The sequence below is a fragment of the Gopherus flavomarginatus genome, chromosome 7, assembly GCF_025201925.1.
Source record: "Gopherus flavomarginatus isolate rGopFla2 chromosome 7, rGopFla2.mat.asm, whole genome shotgun sequence".
Taxonomy (NCBI): Eukaryota; Metazoa; Chordata; order Testudines; family Testudinidae; genus Gopherus; species Gopherus flavomarginatus.
Genome location: NC_066623.1, coordinates 52,072,098 through 52,087,307, shown reverse-complemented (window position 1 = coordinate 52,087,307; position 15,210 = coordinate 52,072,098). Strand labels below are relative to the sequence as shown.

The following is a 15,210-nucleotide window of genomic DNA, read 5'->3' as shown; positions in this document are numbered from 1 at the left end:
CCTCGCGCACCGCTGCATTCCCCCCATCAGCAATCCCCCAGCGCCCCCGAACCCGCAGCCTCCCCCGGCCTCTCTACACCTACCGCTTCCTCCTGACATCCCCTGGCTCTCAGCCTTCCCTGAGCTACCGCTTGGCAATTATCCCCTCGGACCGACAGCGCCAAATCCCTTCTCTGAACCCCCTTACCCCGCTAACATCCCCCCAAACCCACAGCTCCCCCCTCGAATTGCTTCCCTGAAATACACCCCCCAGGGGGTGGCCTTTACAGTTAATGTTTGAGTCAGCAAAAGCTCTGGGGAGAGGTAAATCGGCGGAGGCTATAACATTTATAGCTCTTTTCAAAGTGGTTATGAAAATCCACTTGCCTGTCCTTGCTGTGAGACCCGAAGGGCTAGGGAGAGGTGACTTGTCCCAGATGGGTTGCTAGTTGAATTCTGCAAGGTTGAATTAAAGGGAATAGGGCAGGGAGGGTTGACCAGGGGATTTTGATATCTTCCAGTTAATGAAGGTTTGTTCACAGCCTGCAGAGGATGCTGTCAGCCAGCCAGGGATGCTAAGTCACACCAGAAAACAGCATCCACCCATGTCATTTATTTCAGGTTAAATGATCTCATAAGCAGCCTTTATAAAACTGAGGAGTAGGGGGTAATAAAGAGAAGAAACATGTTGTAGTGTAGTGAATCCCATCCAATGAGAACCACAAATTTCCTCACAGGGTGTCAGAAACAAAGGTTTTGTGTCTGTAAACACTGACATGTATATACTGGAGAGATCCATGTTGTGCATGTGTTTTGGGGGTGTGTATGTTTCAGCCAAGAGAAACGTTTGGCCAAAGATCTATAGCATTAAAATCACACAACTGACTTCACAGATCACATCTGGAAATAGGCTATCATTTATCTTTCTTGTGCAGTTTATCTGTGCTGGAGATCCAAGAGGACGGTGTTGTGTTGTGTGGAATCTGTACTGCCCTCTGAGAAAGAGACAAGGTTCCTGATGTGATTGCTATTGGGCACAAATGTTATGCAGGAGCTATTCCCCATTGGCATATTTCACAACTTCCAGTGCTACAAAACTAATCAAGGGAATGTAAAATGATTAGGGGAATAGGGCTTTTTTTTTTTTAAAGGAGGACATAAAGTTTATTGGCCTTTAACTAAGCACTGTTTGATCTCAAAGTATTTATGAACAGCCCATTTGTTTCTGTGATGTAGAAAAAAAATCAGTATAACTTGGATAACATCAGTTAAAATCTTATTATGCTAGGATACTTAATAGTGATCTTTCTGGGAAAATATAAATGTTGAAGAAACAAACTATAAATACTACAACTGCCAGTCCCAAAAGTTCAAAAATCCTGGGATTGGTCCCCAGAACATGAGGTTGTTAAAAAAACAAACAGCCCTCCCCCCACAAGAGTTTAAAGCAAGTTTTTGGACTGATTTATCACTTTTGCACTCCCCCTGCCCATCTGCAGTGTTTGTGACAATTGCAGTGTTGCCCACTTTCACTCTTACAGTAAAGAAGATCATTCTGATCTTCTAGTGAGAGCTCCTGCAGACAGGATTTTGAGGACCTATAGTGCTAGGCGCTTTACAAAATGTGGTAAGAGACAAAAACAACGAGGAGTCCTGTGGCGCCTTAAAGACTAACACATTTATTTGGGCATAAGCGTTCATGGGTAAAAAACAAGAAGTGTGTTTGTCATGGTATAATTCCCCACTGTGAACCTTAGCGTTCAAAAGATGGGGTACCAGCATGAATTCCTCTAAGCTCAATTACCAGCTTAGTACTTGTAGCGCTGTCACCAACCAGGAATTCCAGTGCCTGGTACACTCTGGTGCCCGGGGACCCCCAAGACCCAGACCCTCTGGATCTTAACACAAAGAAAGTAAACCCTTTCCCCCCCATTGCCTCTCCCAGGCATCCCCTCCCTGGGTTACCCTGGAAGATTACTGTGATTCAAACTCCTTGAATCTTAAAACAGAGAGGAAAATTCACCCCCCCCTTCTCTCTTCCCCTCCCAGACTCTCCCTGAGAGAGAAAGTAATCCTAACCCAGACAGAAAATTAACCTTTCTCTCCCCCAATTCCCTGGTGAATCCAGACCCAGTCCCCTGGGGTCTCACCAGAATAAAAAAAATCAGGTTCTTAAAACAAGAAAAGCTTTTAATTAAAGAAAGAAAAAAACAGTAAAAATTATCTTTGCAAATTTAAGATGGAAGAGGTTACAGGGTCTTTCAGCTATAGACACTGGGAATACCCTCCCAGCCTAAGTATACAAGTACAAAGTAAAATCCTTTCAGCAAAATACACATTTGAACTTCTCCCAGCCAAATACACATTTGCAAATAAAGAAAACAAACATAAGCCTAACTCACCTTATCACCTAGTACTTACTATTTTGAATCTATAAGAACCTGTATCAGGGAGATTGGAGAGAAACCTGGTTGCACGTCTGGTCCCTCTCAGAACCCAGAGAGAACAACAACCAAACACTAACAGCACACACAAAAACTTCCCTCCCTCAAGATTTGAAAGTATCCAGTCCCCTGATTGGTCCTCTGGTCAGGTGACAGCCAGGCTCACTGAACTTGTTAACCCTTTACAGGCAAAAGAGACATGAAGTACTCCTGTTCTATTAACCCTTAACTATCTGTTTATGACAGTGTTTTTTAGCCATGAACGCTTATGCCCAAATAAATCCCTCAGTCTTTAAGGTGGCACTGGACTCCTGGTTGTTTTTGTGGATACAGACTAACATGGCTACCCCTGATACTTGTGGTAAGACAATTTCTTCCCTGAAGAACTTACTATCTAGTCTAGTGTAAAGTAAAGTGGTGAGTCTATGATGTGGGAGCTGCAACGTGGACTTGCCAGACTTATCTCATTGTGTTGTGATGGCTACAACTTTTTAATCCCTGCTGAGCCGGGCTGGATTTACACTGGTGACCTATCAGTGACAGGCTTTATAACTCCCTGGGACAGGGGTACTGGAACAGTTTGTACAGTGGGGGTGCTGAGAGCCACTGAACCAAACTGTAAATCCTGTATATGATGGAAACCATTTCAAGCCAGGGGGTGAGGCTGCACTCCAAGCACCACTAGTTCCAGCACCTATGCACTGGGATGCCTCAGGGCATTGGTGTCCCCCTAAATACTGATGAGAGTGAATCTAAGTTTTTGGAAACAATAAGCTTATTAAATCCAGTTCTTACTTTTTGGAGTTTACACAGGCATGGGATCCTACCCGTATATAGGCAAAATCTCTCATACATTGCTGTCAGTCTCACACATGCTGAGTGTGCTTCACCTTGTTGTGTCCAAGGGAAAGCTGCTACTAAACCAAATACAGACAGTGAAAATGTGACAGTAAAACAGGTATTAACAGAGCATTCAAATCCACATCAAATGTTTTGCAATATAAAATCAGTCCATGGTCTTTACACTCCCTCACACATATGTGTATTCTTTTTACATCAGCAGTTTTTGAACCCACAGCCTTCGTAACCACAGTACAGACTATTCCACTTCAGCTATATCAGTAGCCTGTGGTGAGAAAACGTGTTGTTATCTTGTGTGTGGACCAGACCATGCCTGGAGATGTGACACATATGTTGCCAGTGGATTTCACAAATTTTGTGAGGCAGTAGTGGAATGCTGGGCATCAGGATTCTTAGTTTCTCACCTTAGCACTGAGAGTAGATTGGGGACTAGTGGTTACAGACAGCATAATTAAATGTGACAACGTCCCTGTTGGGGTTGTCTGTGGAGGCTGAATGTGGGATTTCTGGATGTAAAAGCATGAGCCTCTCTCTACCACTTGAGCAATCCAGATTTTCTAGTGTGTAAGCACTATGAGTTATGTATCTCTGTGGCCTGACTGCTAGGTACAATGTGTTAGTGTGGAGTACAGCAGCATCTAGTTTGCAGTAGCCCTTCTGAAAGGCTGTGTGTGAGAATTTCTGAGGCTTGGCTCTCTCTAAGACTTGGGTTCTGTTTCCAGCTCTGTGTGAAGTGATTTTGTACAAGATCTCAGTTATCTTGTCTGTGAAATGGGTAAATGATGCACACTGGTTTTGTCCTCTAAGGTAGCAATATGAAATATGTTTAATAATGGAGATTGTGGAGGACACAGAAATACTAATGGTAGTCAGTGGAAGTCTGGTCTCTGAACTTGCAGTTACAAACTGCAAGCTTTGGAATTATATGAAGGGGCAGTGTGTTCTAGTGGATAGAGCATTAGACTAAGACAACCTGGGGTTCTATTCCCTGCTGTGCCACATCCAGCTGGGTAATATCGCTGTGCCTCAGTTTCCTCATCAGTAAAATGGGAGTAATAATACTTGCTTCCTTTGCAAAGCACTTTGAGATGTACAGATGAAAAATGCTGAGATAGGTGGTGGTATTATTATTATTCTACTTTCCCAAAACTGAGCAATGGCCAGAAATTCTTGTGTCATAAAGAGAGAGCCTGTAGCAGGGCTAAATTTGTGTTACTTGCTGTTGAAATTGCATGAATTGGCAATAGTGCATTTAAAGTAACATCACTGATAGCTAAGGGTACGTCTGCACTACGGGATTATTCTGATTTTACATAAACTGGTTTTATAAAACAGATTGTATAAAGTCGAATGCACGCAGCCACACTAAGCACATTAATTCGGCGGTGTGTGTCCATGGTCCGAGGCTAGCATTGATTTCCGGAGCGTTGCACTGTGGGTAGCTATTCCATAGCTATTCCATAGTTCCCGCAGTCTCCCCTGCCCCTTAGAATTCTGGGTTGAGAGCCCAGTGGCTGATGGGGCAAAAATCATTGTCGCGGGTGGTTCTGGGTAAATGTCGTCAGTCATTCCTTCCTCCGGGAAAGCAACGGCAGACAATCATTTCGCACCCTTTTTCCCTGGATTGCCCTGGCAGACACCATAGCACGGCAACCATGGAGCCCGTTCAGCTTTTTTTTTTACAGTCGCCATATGTGTACTGGATGCCGCGGACAGAGGCGATACTCCGGCGCTACATAGCAGCATTCATTTGCTTTTGCATGATAGCAGAGATGGTTACCAGTCGTTCTGTACCGTCTGCTGCCAGTGTAATTTGGCAATGAGATGACAGTTATCTGTCCTTCTGTGCTGTCTGCTACTATCATGGGTGCCCCTGGCTGAGATCGGTGGGGGGCGCAAAAGCAAAACTGGGAATGACTCCCCGAGTCAATCCCTCCTTTATGGTTTCTAAAAATAGAGTCAGTCCTGCCTAGAATATGGGGCAAATGTACTAGAGAAGCAGTGTATCAGAGAGTCCAGCTGCTCTGTGTCAGATCCCGCAGAAATGCTGAGCTACATGCCATTCATGGGGGGTCCCCCTGCAACAACCCCACCTGTTGCTTCCCTTCTCCCCCAACCTTCCTGGGCTACCGTGGCAATGTCCCCCCCATTTGTGTCATGAAGTAATAAAGAATGCAGGAATAAGAAACACTGAGTTTTTAGTGACATAAAATGAGGGGGAGGCAGCTTCCCGGTGCTATGATAGTCCACGCAGGACATTAAGCAGCGTGGGGGAGAGGAGCCCAGCATCCCACTGCTATGATAGTCCAGGCAGTACAGAATCTTTTCTTTTCACATGAAAGGGAGGGGGCTGATTGAAGCTCAGCCCCCAGTTGCTATGATGAAGATGGTTACCAGCTGTTCTGTACCATCTACTGGGAATGACTGGGAGTCATTCCTATTTTCACCCAGGCGCCCCCGGCCAACCTCACCTGAAGCCAGCCAGGAGCATTCACGGGTTGATAAGAAGGATGGTTACCAGTCCTACTGCACCGTCTGCCACCGGGGTGGGGAGAGGAGCGGATACTTCTCTTCACTGCTGCAGCATCGCATCTACCAGCAGCATTCAGTAGACATAGGGTGACATTGAAAGAAGTCAAGAAATGATTTCTTTCCCTTTTCTTTCATGTGGGGGGGGGGCAGTAAATTGACGAGTTATTCCCTGAACCACGCCGGACAATGTGTTTGACTCTATAGGCATTGGGAGCTCAACCAAGAATGCAAATACTTTTCGGAGACTGCTCTGGACTGTGGGATAGCTGGAGTCCTCAGTACCTCCTCCCTCCCTCCATGAGCGTCCATTTGAGTCTCTGGCTTCCCGTTACGCTTGTCACGCAGCACTGTGTAGCCTGTAGATTTATTTTTCAAACGCTTTGGCATTTCGTCTTCTGTAATGGAGCTTTGATAGAACAGATTTGTCTCCCCATACAGCAATCAGATTCAGTATCTCCCGTACGGTCCATGCTGGAGCTCTTTTTGGATTTGGGACTGCATTGCCACCCGTGCTGATCAGAGCTCCACGCTGGGCAAACAGGAAATGAAAATCAAAATTTCGCAGGGCTTTTCCTGTTTACCTGGCCACTGCGTCCGAGCTGAGATTGCTGTACAGAGCGGTCACAGTAGTGCACTGTGGGATACTGCCTGGAGGCCAATACCATCGATTTACAGCCACACTAATCCTAATCCGATATGGTAATACCGATTTTAGCGCTACTCCTCTCGTCGGGGAGGAGTACAGAAACCGATTTAAAGAGCCCTTTATATCAATGTAAAGGGCCTCGTAGTGTGGACGAGTACAGCGTTAAATCGGTTTAACACTGCTAAAATTGGTTTAAACGCGTAGTGTAGACCAGGCCTAAGTTAGTACCCATTGAAATGCATAATGTTCACACTTCAGGGTCAGTATTTTGGAGCCAGTGCAAACTTAGGCAGACATTTCTGATTTGATTACACTTGGGGCATATTTTGAAGGTTTTCTTTGCCAATGTAGCTTCTAGAGACTCTCTTAAGACTCTGGAGAACAAAGGAGAAGTTGTCTGCGCCCGTCTGGCGAGTCCTTCCTCTGGGGGAGCATTTGTGCTACACACCTTGGAGGAAATAGTATTGTCTACCATTGTCTGAGGAACGAAGACTGTAAGAACACCATGCATTCTTCCATTCTGCACCCGCCTCCAAAACCAGTGGATAATTGCAATAAAAGTAAACATGCACAAACTAATAACCAAGGAGTCTAGCAGTGTGGGAACCAGCAGGAGAGAGAGTCAAAGGCATAAAGAGAAGTTAGGTATCTGATTGCCATTGCAAGTCAATGAGAATTGAGCACCCTAGGCTCAGATCGTCAAAGCATTAGGGACCTAACTCCTGTTTAAATCGATGGAAGTTAGGGGCCCAAGTACCTTTGGGGATCTGGGCCTGGTGCCTGGTTCTGCACCATTGACTTTAATGGGTGCCTGATCAAGGCCTGTACCCCATTTGTGCTTTTTGAAAATTTTTCCCTGGAAGCTAATGGGTAACATATAAAAGAAAAATCATGGCAAGAGGGCAGGAAGCAAACTTGTAAATTGTACCTAATGTGAATAGTTTTCAGACGTTGGAAAAGCACAAGCAGAGACTTGTTCAGAGGAGAGTCCATTCAGCAGAGTGAATTTTTTAAAATGGCAGCCCTCCTATGCTTATTGTGCTCTTCTCAGAGGCTCTTTTTTCAGTGCTAAGTGGAATAACCTTATTTTCTGACTTTTATGAATATTTAAGTATTAATAATTGGATTTCAAAAATAAAAGCTCTCTATTTCCTACTTTGCTTAATGTAATTGGCATATGGTAAAGTAATTGCTTGATAAGGGAAGTGAACTTTTGATTATAATCACGTCATTCACAGTCAAACATACACAGCAGACTGTGCACTTGAATTTTCAAAGCCCGAGGTGCTGTTCTGTAATATGATTTTGCTGCCTTTTCAGAATCTGCCATTATTTCTTGATCATTTCCTCACCATTACTTATTCTTTAGGAGCAGTATGTGTTGTTTTTATTCTAGTTTTTGGTCCCTCTTATAAAACATGTACCAGTGCATGTTTCCCAAATTACAGCATTTCTTCATGTGCATATGTAATTATTTTACCTTGTAGTGGTAATTTCTGTTGCTAAAAGTCCTATACCAGATTGTGAGGGGAAGAAGAAGAGTTCAGCTGACTGTCAAAGCTAAGCATTTGATATTTGCAGAGCAAAGACACCTGTTTAGTGGAGCTTGTGCATTCTGAGGAGGCATAGAGTACAATGGCTACAATGATTTTAACTGTAATAATAAATTGTACTGTCATAGGATTAACTAGTGAGGAATCTCCTAGAAAATTGGTAGCTTTTTCTCCAGCTTTTCAGACCAGAGAAAAACAACAGTAGATTCAAACTAAAATACAGATCTGTATTTTTTTTTTATCTGAAGGATCTACTGGAAGTGGAAATCCTCTTCTTCAAACATGCCATTTCCCTCCTTTCCGTCAATTTAATTAAAGGATTGTACAGCTGTGGTTACTCCATTAATCTAGTTATCAGAATATTCCAGAGTACTGAGAGAGTTGTTTCTGGGAATTTAAATATATATTCCACTGAATAAAGTCATATGCCATTGTCTAGTTCCCTATTTAATATCCTTCCAACATATCATATTTATAACTGTTCTACAACCTCTAAATGTGTATACATGATATGGGTTACCTTGTTTTTTCCTTAAATATGAACTTGATAGATGTGGACGTTGAACTGCTATTCATGTATACAAGCTTAGAGAATTATTGATAGGTGCAATGTGTAAACACAAATAAATGTGTACTTGACTATAATACATTCGACAACAAGTAATCAAATTGATACTTTTCATGTAGAAGACAAGTTTTTTTCCTTAGAATTTTCAGTTTAAGCAACCTCCTCCTTATTTTTAGCAGATACTCTTAATTGATTAGAATGCTTATCTTTTTTTAAGGAAACCTGTGTTTGACAATGAACAGTAAAGTTAGCTCTCTGATGTGTAGTCTTGTAACGGAGGCTCTTAATCCAGTATTTAAGCAGTTTGTAGAAATGTTAAGTCAATATGTTCTAGCAGATAATAATATGTAAACATTTTCATAGGCCTTCTCTTTACAAAAAATAGCTTTCAAATTGTCAGTTGTAAGGCAGACAGTGTCATGTTATCTGACCTGAGCCCAGATATGAATCATAAGAGTTTGATCCTTGCTCAGTTGGATTGTCAACAGTTCAGAATAATCAAAGAACACTTTAATGGTTATATAGAGGATACTCTTCATGTAACTTTCCTATGTTGTATAGGACTAGGATATATTGATGACTTTATAGTAACCATGAACTTAATATTTTAGGTCTGTTCAGGACCTAAATAACTTTTAAAACATGTAAGAGGTGTCTGTTAGCAGTCCAATCCTGCACAGTGCTGAGATCTTTAAGTTGCCCTTGAATCGAGAGCACTTATCATTTCACAGGAGGAAAATGCGGCCAGGTTTTTAAAGGTATATAATTGCCTAGTGCAGGAGTTGGCAACCTTTCAGAGGTTGTGTGCTGAGTCTTCATTTATTCACTCTAATGTAATGTTTCGCGTGCCAGTAATGCATTTTAACATTTTTAGAAGATCTTTCTGTAAGTCTATAATATATAACTAAACTATTGTTGTATGTAAAGTAAATAAGGTTTTTAAAATGTTTAAGAAACTTCATTGAAAATTAAATTAAATTAAAATGCAGAGCCCCCCAGACTGGTGGCCAGTGCGAGTGCCACTGAAAATCAGCTCGCGTGCCACTTTTGGCATGTGTGCCACTGGCTGACTACCCATGGCCTAGTGCGATTCTCGAAAGCATATAGGTACCTACAGCCTATTGATTTAAATATCCCATTTGAAATCCAGTGGGAGGAGGGGGTCCTAATAAGGTTATTTTGAAAGCACCTATCTGCATCTTGAGTCACCTAAGTACCTTTAAAAATGTAGTGCTCTCTGCCTCTCAGGATTGAGTCCTAAACATGTGGCTTGGGTTAGAGGGTATAAACAGGTTACCAGTGTCCTTTTCTTTTGTTCTGTCTAATAGGCATGCTCTGCAGGATTTCACTCCTATTAACTTCTGAAACATGTGACAGCCCACCCTATTCATAGGCCAAACAGAGGAGAAATCCTAGAAGAGCTTTTAAAGGAAAGATATATTTGTAATGTTGCTACTTCTACTGTAAATACAGAGAGGACGTGTGTAATGGTTACAACAGGATAGAGGTAGCCAGGACTCAGGGATTCCATTCCCTAAGTGGCCTTGAACAAGTCACTTAACCACTCTGCTTCTGTTTCTGTGTCTGTAAAATGCATACAAGGGTGCTTGCTTCAAACATTAACCTTGACAGCACCTGTGTGAAGTCCTGAGACGCTGAGATGGAAGGTGAGGTATAAGAATTTAACAGTTCATATGCAGGAATGTCGTCTTTTATTTACATTAGTGTTCACAGCTGCCACATGTGCACTGGGAAAAGGACCTGTTGATGAGCAAGTCTAAAAATACACTTGAACAAGGTGTTATCTAGGTTGATGGATTCTCTCTCCTTAAATGATACAAATTGTGATGAATAAGCCATATAAGACAAATAACTTGGTTACATTATGCAGAGCTAAAAGCCCCTATTACTCGATGAACGAGGTGTTTTGACACAAGCACCTAGCTTTTGGCATCCTTAAAGAATGTCAAAATCCAAACCCTTCCTTGGATTTTTACCATATACTGGATTATCTTCCTGTAGCATCATGCCTGTCCTTTCATAACATTGCTTCTGCAAATCCTCACAATAGAAGTCATGTGCTTCACCATAGAACTAATTTCAAAGCAGTTAGCCATTAGGCTGCTTGCACATGTCCTGCAGATTCAGTGCTCTAGAACACACTACGTATGATCACGCACATGACCATTACTGCTTTTTTCTACCCTTCCCTCCCCCTGCTTTTTGTTCCAGTCTATTCCCTCTGTTGCTCTCTCACCACTGATCTGGCCCTTGACACCTCTGCATTCGATTCACACTGCTTCAGCAGGGTGGAAAGCTTGGTTGTATTATATCTGAGTAATAGTATAATGTGGACAAATAGCATAGCTATACAATCATTCTGATTGTCTAGTTATACAGTCTTTGATCTTTTACATTTATCTTCTTTTTCAAAATACAAAAATAAACAATGAACAAGATGTTTAATACAACAATCAGTGTTACTTGCAGGACCAAGGAATGTAAACATAAAAGACACTAGCCAAAGGCAGAAAGCAATAGTTTTTTTTTCCTTTCTAATTGTGACACAGAGAAGCGTGAGTGCATGATCGTAAGATCAGAGTATATTAGCTACAAATATAACCCAAAGCATGTTTTGGTAATGACATTATGTATGAGTCATGTTGCATCACTACTGCATTAATACATTTTAGTGTGTGTTTCTCCATTTTGTGTCTCAGCAGTGATGTTGTTTCTCTGTACTAATACAGGTCTTTGCATGTGTCTTCTCTGGATAACTCCTAGTTGTGGTTCATCATATTTGTATTAAGACACCTTGACCAATAAACCAGAGGTCCCCAAACTGTTGGGCTCACCCCCTGGGGGGGAATGGAGGAACATTTGGGGGCATGGCTGGGGCCCGGGCCAGCCTCCGCAGAGGCAGGGAGGGAGTGCCACCCAGCTCCGCTCCTGGCTGCGCCCCTGGCTGCCAGCCTCACCCCTGTCCCCAGCTGCGACCACAGCCTCAGCCCCCTTACCCTTGTCCATGTCCCTCCCTCCTGGAGCTGCGTCCTTGATCCTGGCTCTGGATCTGGGGGTGGTAGTGTGTGGATGAGGTAAAGGGGAATATGAGGTGAAAAGTTTGGGGACCATCGTAATAAACAATAATTTATCCAGCTGGTTTAAATTTTTAGTGTAATCAAAGAATATTCAACTACATTGTAAACTCTTTGGGTCAGGGACAAGTCTCTTTGTTTTGTGTTTGGTACAGCACGGTGGGGTCCTAGTCTATGACTGGGGTTCCTACATGCTACCTCAATGTAAACTATAAATATCATTGTATGGACTCCCTTTGCTTGGTAGCTTGATGGTGCTGTAAGGATTACTAGCAATCCTTTGGAGCTGAATGTCTCAGTATATAGTGTAAATACGTTTACAGTGGGAAAAGATTATTAGTTTAACTGTGACCTTGTATCATATTTTTTTAATGAGTTGCACTGAAATGAACAAGGCAACATTATTTGATTATAGGTGTGTAAAATCCCATTTATTTACATGCCAGGCTTTGAAGTACTGCCAGACTCTATCTGTGATGGCCTTGGGGATGTGAGATAAGATCGATGATATAGTCTCATCATATGAGGATGATAACACTCTTTCCACTCCATTATCATCTCTGGAAGATGTTAAATAGAAGCAACTGAAGGTTGACATTTTTAAATGAGCAGGCCTAGATAGCTTGTATCCAAGAGTTTTAAAAGAGCTGACTGAAGAGCTCACTTATCATTAATGTTGATTTTTCAATAAGTCTTGGAGCAGCGTGGAAGTTCAAGAAGACTGGAAAAGAAAGGTAATACTATGCCAATATTTAAAAAGGGTAAATGAGATGACCGAGGTAATTATAGGCCTGTCATCCTGACATTGATTCTGGGCAAGATAATGGAACAGCTGATATGGGAGTTGATTAACAAAAATTTAAAGCAGGGTTATGTAATTAATGCAAATCAGTATAGGTTTATGGATATTAGGAAACACTATTTCACTAGGAGGGTGGTGAAGCACTTGAATAGGTTACCTAGGGAGGTGGTGGAATCTCCATTCTTAGACATATTTAAGTCCCAGCTTGACAGAGCCCTGGCTGAGATGATTTAGTTGGTGTTGGTCCTGCTCTGAGCAAGGGATTGGACTAGATGACCTCCTGAGGTCTCTTCCAACCCTAATGGTCTGTGATTCTATGAAAATAGATCCTGTCAAACTAATTTGATATCTTTTTTTTTGATGTGATTACAAGGTTGGTTGATAAAGGTAATAGTGTTGACTTAGTATACTTAGACTTCTGTAAGGTGTTTGACTTGGTACTGCATGACATTTTGATTTTAAAAACCTAGAACTGTATAAAATTAACATGGCACACATTAAACAGATGTGGCAAAAGAACTAATGTGATCTTGGGATGCCTAAACAGGGGAATCTTGAGTAGAAGAAGAGAGCTTATTTTACCTCTGTATTTGGCACTGGTGTGACCACTGCTGGAATAGTGTATAATGTATAGTGTATGAATAGTGCCAACAATTCAAGAAGGATGTTGATAAATTGGAGAGGGTTCTGAGAAGAGCCACAAGAATGATAAAGGATTAGAAAAATGCCTTATGGTGTTAGACTCATAAGAACATAAAACGGCCATCTTGGATCAGACCAAAGGTCCATCTAGCCCAGTAGCCTGTCTTCTGACAGTGGCCAATGCCAGGTGCCCCAGAGGGACTGAACAGAACAGGTAATCATCAAGTGATCCATCCCCTGTCACCCATTCCCAGCTTCTGGCAAACAGGCTAGGGGCACCATCCCTGCCCACCCTGGCTACTAGCCATTGATGGACCTATCCTCCATTAACTTACTTGTTCTTTTTTGAGCCTGCATAGAGCTCAATCCATTCATCTTAACGAAGGAGATTAAGGGATGACTTGATTACAGTCTATAAGTATCTACTTGGGGAACAAATATTTATTAATTGTCTTTTAAGTCTAGCAAAGAAAGGTGGAACACAATCTAGTGGCTGGAAGTTGAAGCTAAACAAATTCAGACTGGAAATAAATCATGAATCTTTAACAGTGAGGCTAATTAACCACTGGAACAATTTATTGAGGGTCGTGGTGGATTCTCCATCAGTGACAATTTTGAAATCAAGGTTGGATGTTTTTCTAACAGATCTGCTGTAGGAATTTTTTGGGGGAAGTTCTATGACCTATTTTATTGATACAGGAGGACACACTAGATCACAGTTGTTCCTTCTGGTCTTGGAATCTATGAATCATAGCTGTAGATAACAGGGAAGTTTGAAGCACTCTTAAACTTAGCATTTCTAGCATCAATGCCATGCTTCTATAATTTGACTGAGAAAACTTTGCTTAGTATTAATTTTAACATTTAGCTTAATATTTCTGCACCCTAATATGTAAATTGATTTTCTTCCACAAAATTAAGGGGGAAATTCAATTGAATTCAATGGGAGTTTTACCATTCACTTCACTACTGCCAGAATTTCATTCTGAATATCAGTTTGAATATCAACAAAGTTTTTAAATGTAAATTGTATCTGTCTTAAGGTTTGATTTGTTTCCTGTTTATCTTACAGATTTTTAACACAGTAATTTCTAGTATTTGGGATATTTTTTTAAGGTGCAATAGCTATTAAATTCTGTTTTTAATGAATTAAACAGTGGCAAATGCATAATGCTTTGTGGTAGATATTTTAAACCTCTGTATCAGGGTGGATTAAAAGAGCTATATTCCAGACTTGTCAAGCAGACAAACTGGATCAACCAAAGAAAATTTTTTGCACACTCCATAAGGGATACTGTGGGATCCTCATCTAACATCTGCAGAGTTGCTACATGGTCATTTATTAATTTTTTCACTAACTGTTACAAAAGAAGTGCCTTTTCTTACTCAGATGCAGGTTTTGGACAGCAATAGGCTATACTAGGAGGAGGCAACTTATGGCGCGCATTAAATTTAAAATGTCTTACTGGCACGTGAAACCTTAAATTAGAGTGAATAAATGAAGACTCGGCACCCCACTTTTGAAAGGTTGCCTACCCCTGGGCTATACTATGCACGTGGGACTTGGTTCATGAAGCCCCAGAATTCTAGGCTATTAGGATTCTGTGTTGGTAGGCAAGGATTAATGGACTGGGACCAGCAGCAGCTCAACCTCATTAGTCTTCCTGGAAACTAGCTTGGAGAACATAAAAGGAGTAGAAAGAGGAAGTTGCGTTCTCCAGCCACTCCCGGCACTTAAGAATCATTCTGAGGGAAGCTGATCTGTAGAGGAAATCATTCTAAAACAAATTGTTTGGGGTGAGGGGAGGGTTCTACATGAGTTCTGAGAAAAGGGCATTTGGAAGGTGTTGGGTTTTTTTCCCCTTGAATAAAGGAGAAAACAAAGGACTTTTGTTTGCTTAATCCCGAGGCGAGGGAGTTTGGGACTTGTTTGCCTTGACTCTGGGGAGAGGGATTTATGGAACTGGATTCAGCATAAACCTAGAGTATGTTTTTGTTTCATTTTTTCCTTTTTAGTGTGCCTGGACTTCTGTAGGCTGAAGGACCACTTGCCCATATGGACATAGAATCCTTCAGTCTGTGTCTGGT

General features: G+C 41.8%; 1 protein-coding gene across 6 annotated transcripts in view; it reads left to right on the top strand.

Moving 5' to 3' along the window:
• The window catches only part of DNM3 (dynamin 3), a 358,777-nt gene that overhangs the window by 294 nt on the left and 343,273 nt on the right, over positions 1–15,210 (top strand). The window lies entirely within an intron of this gene.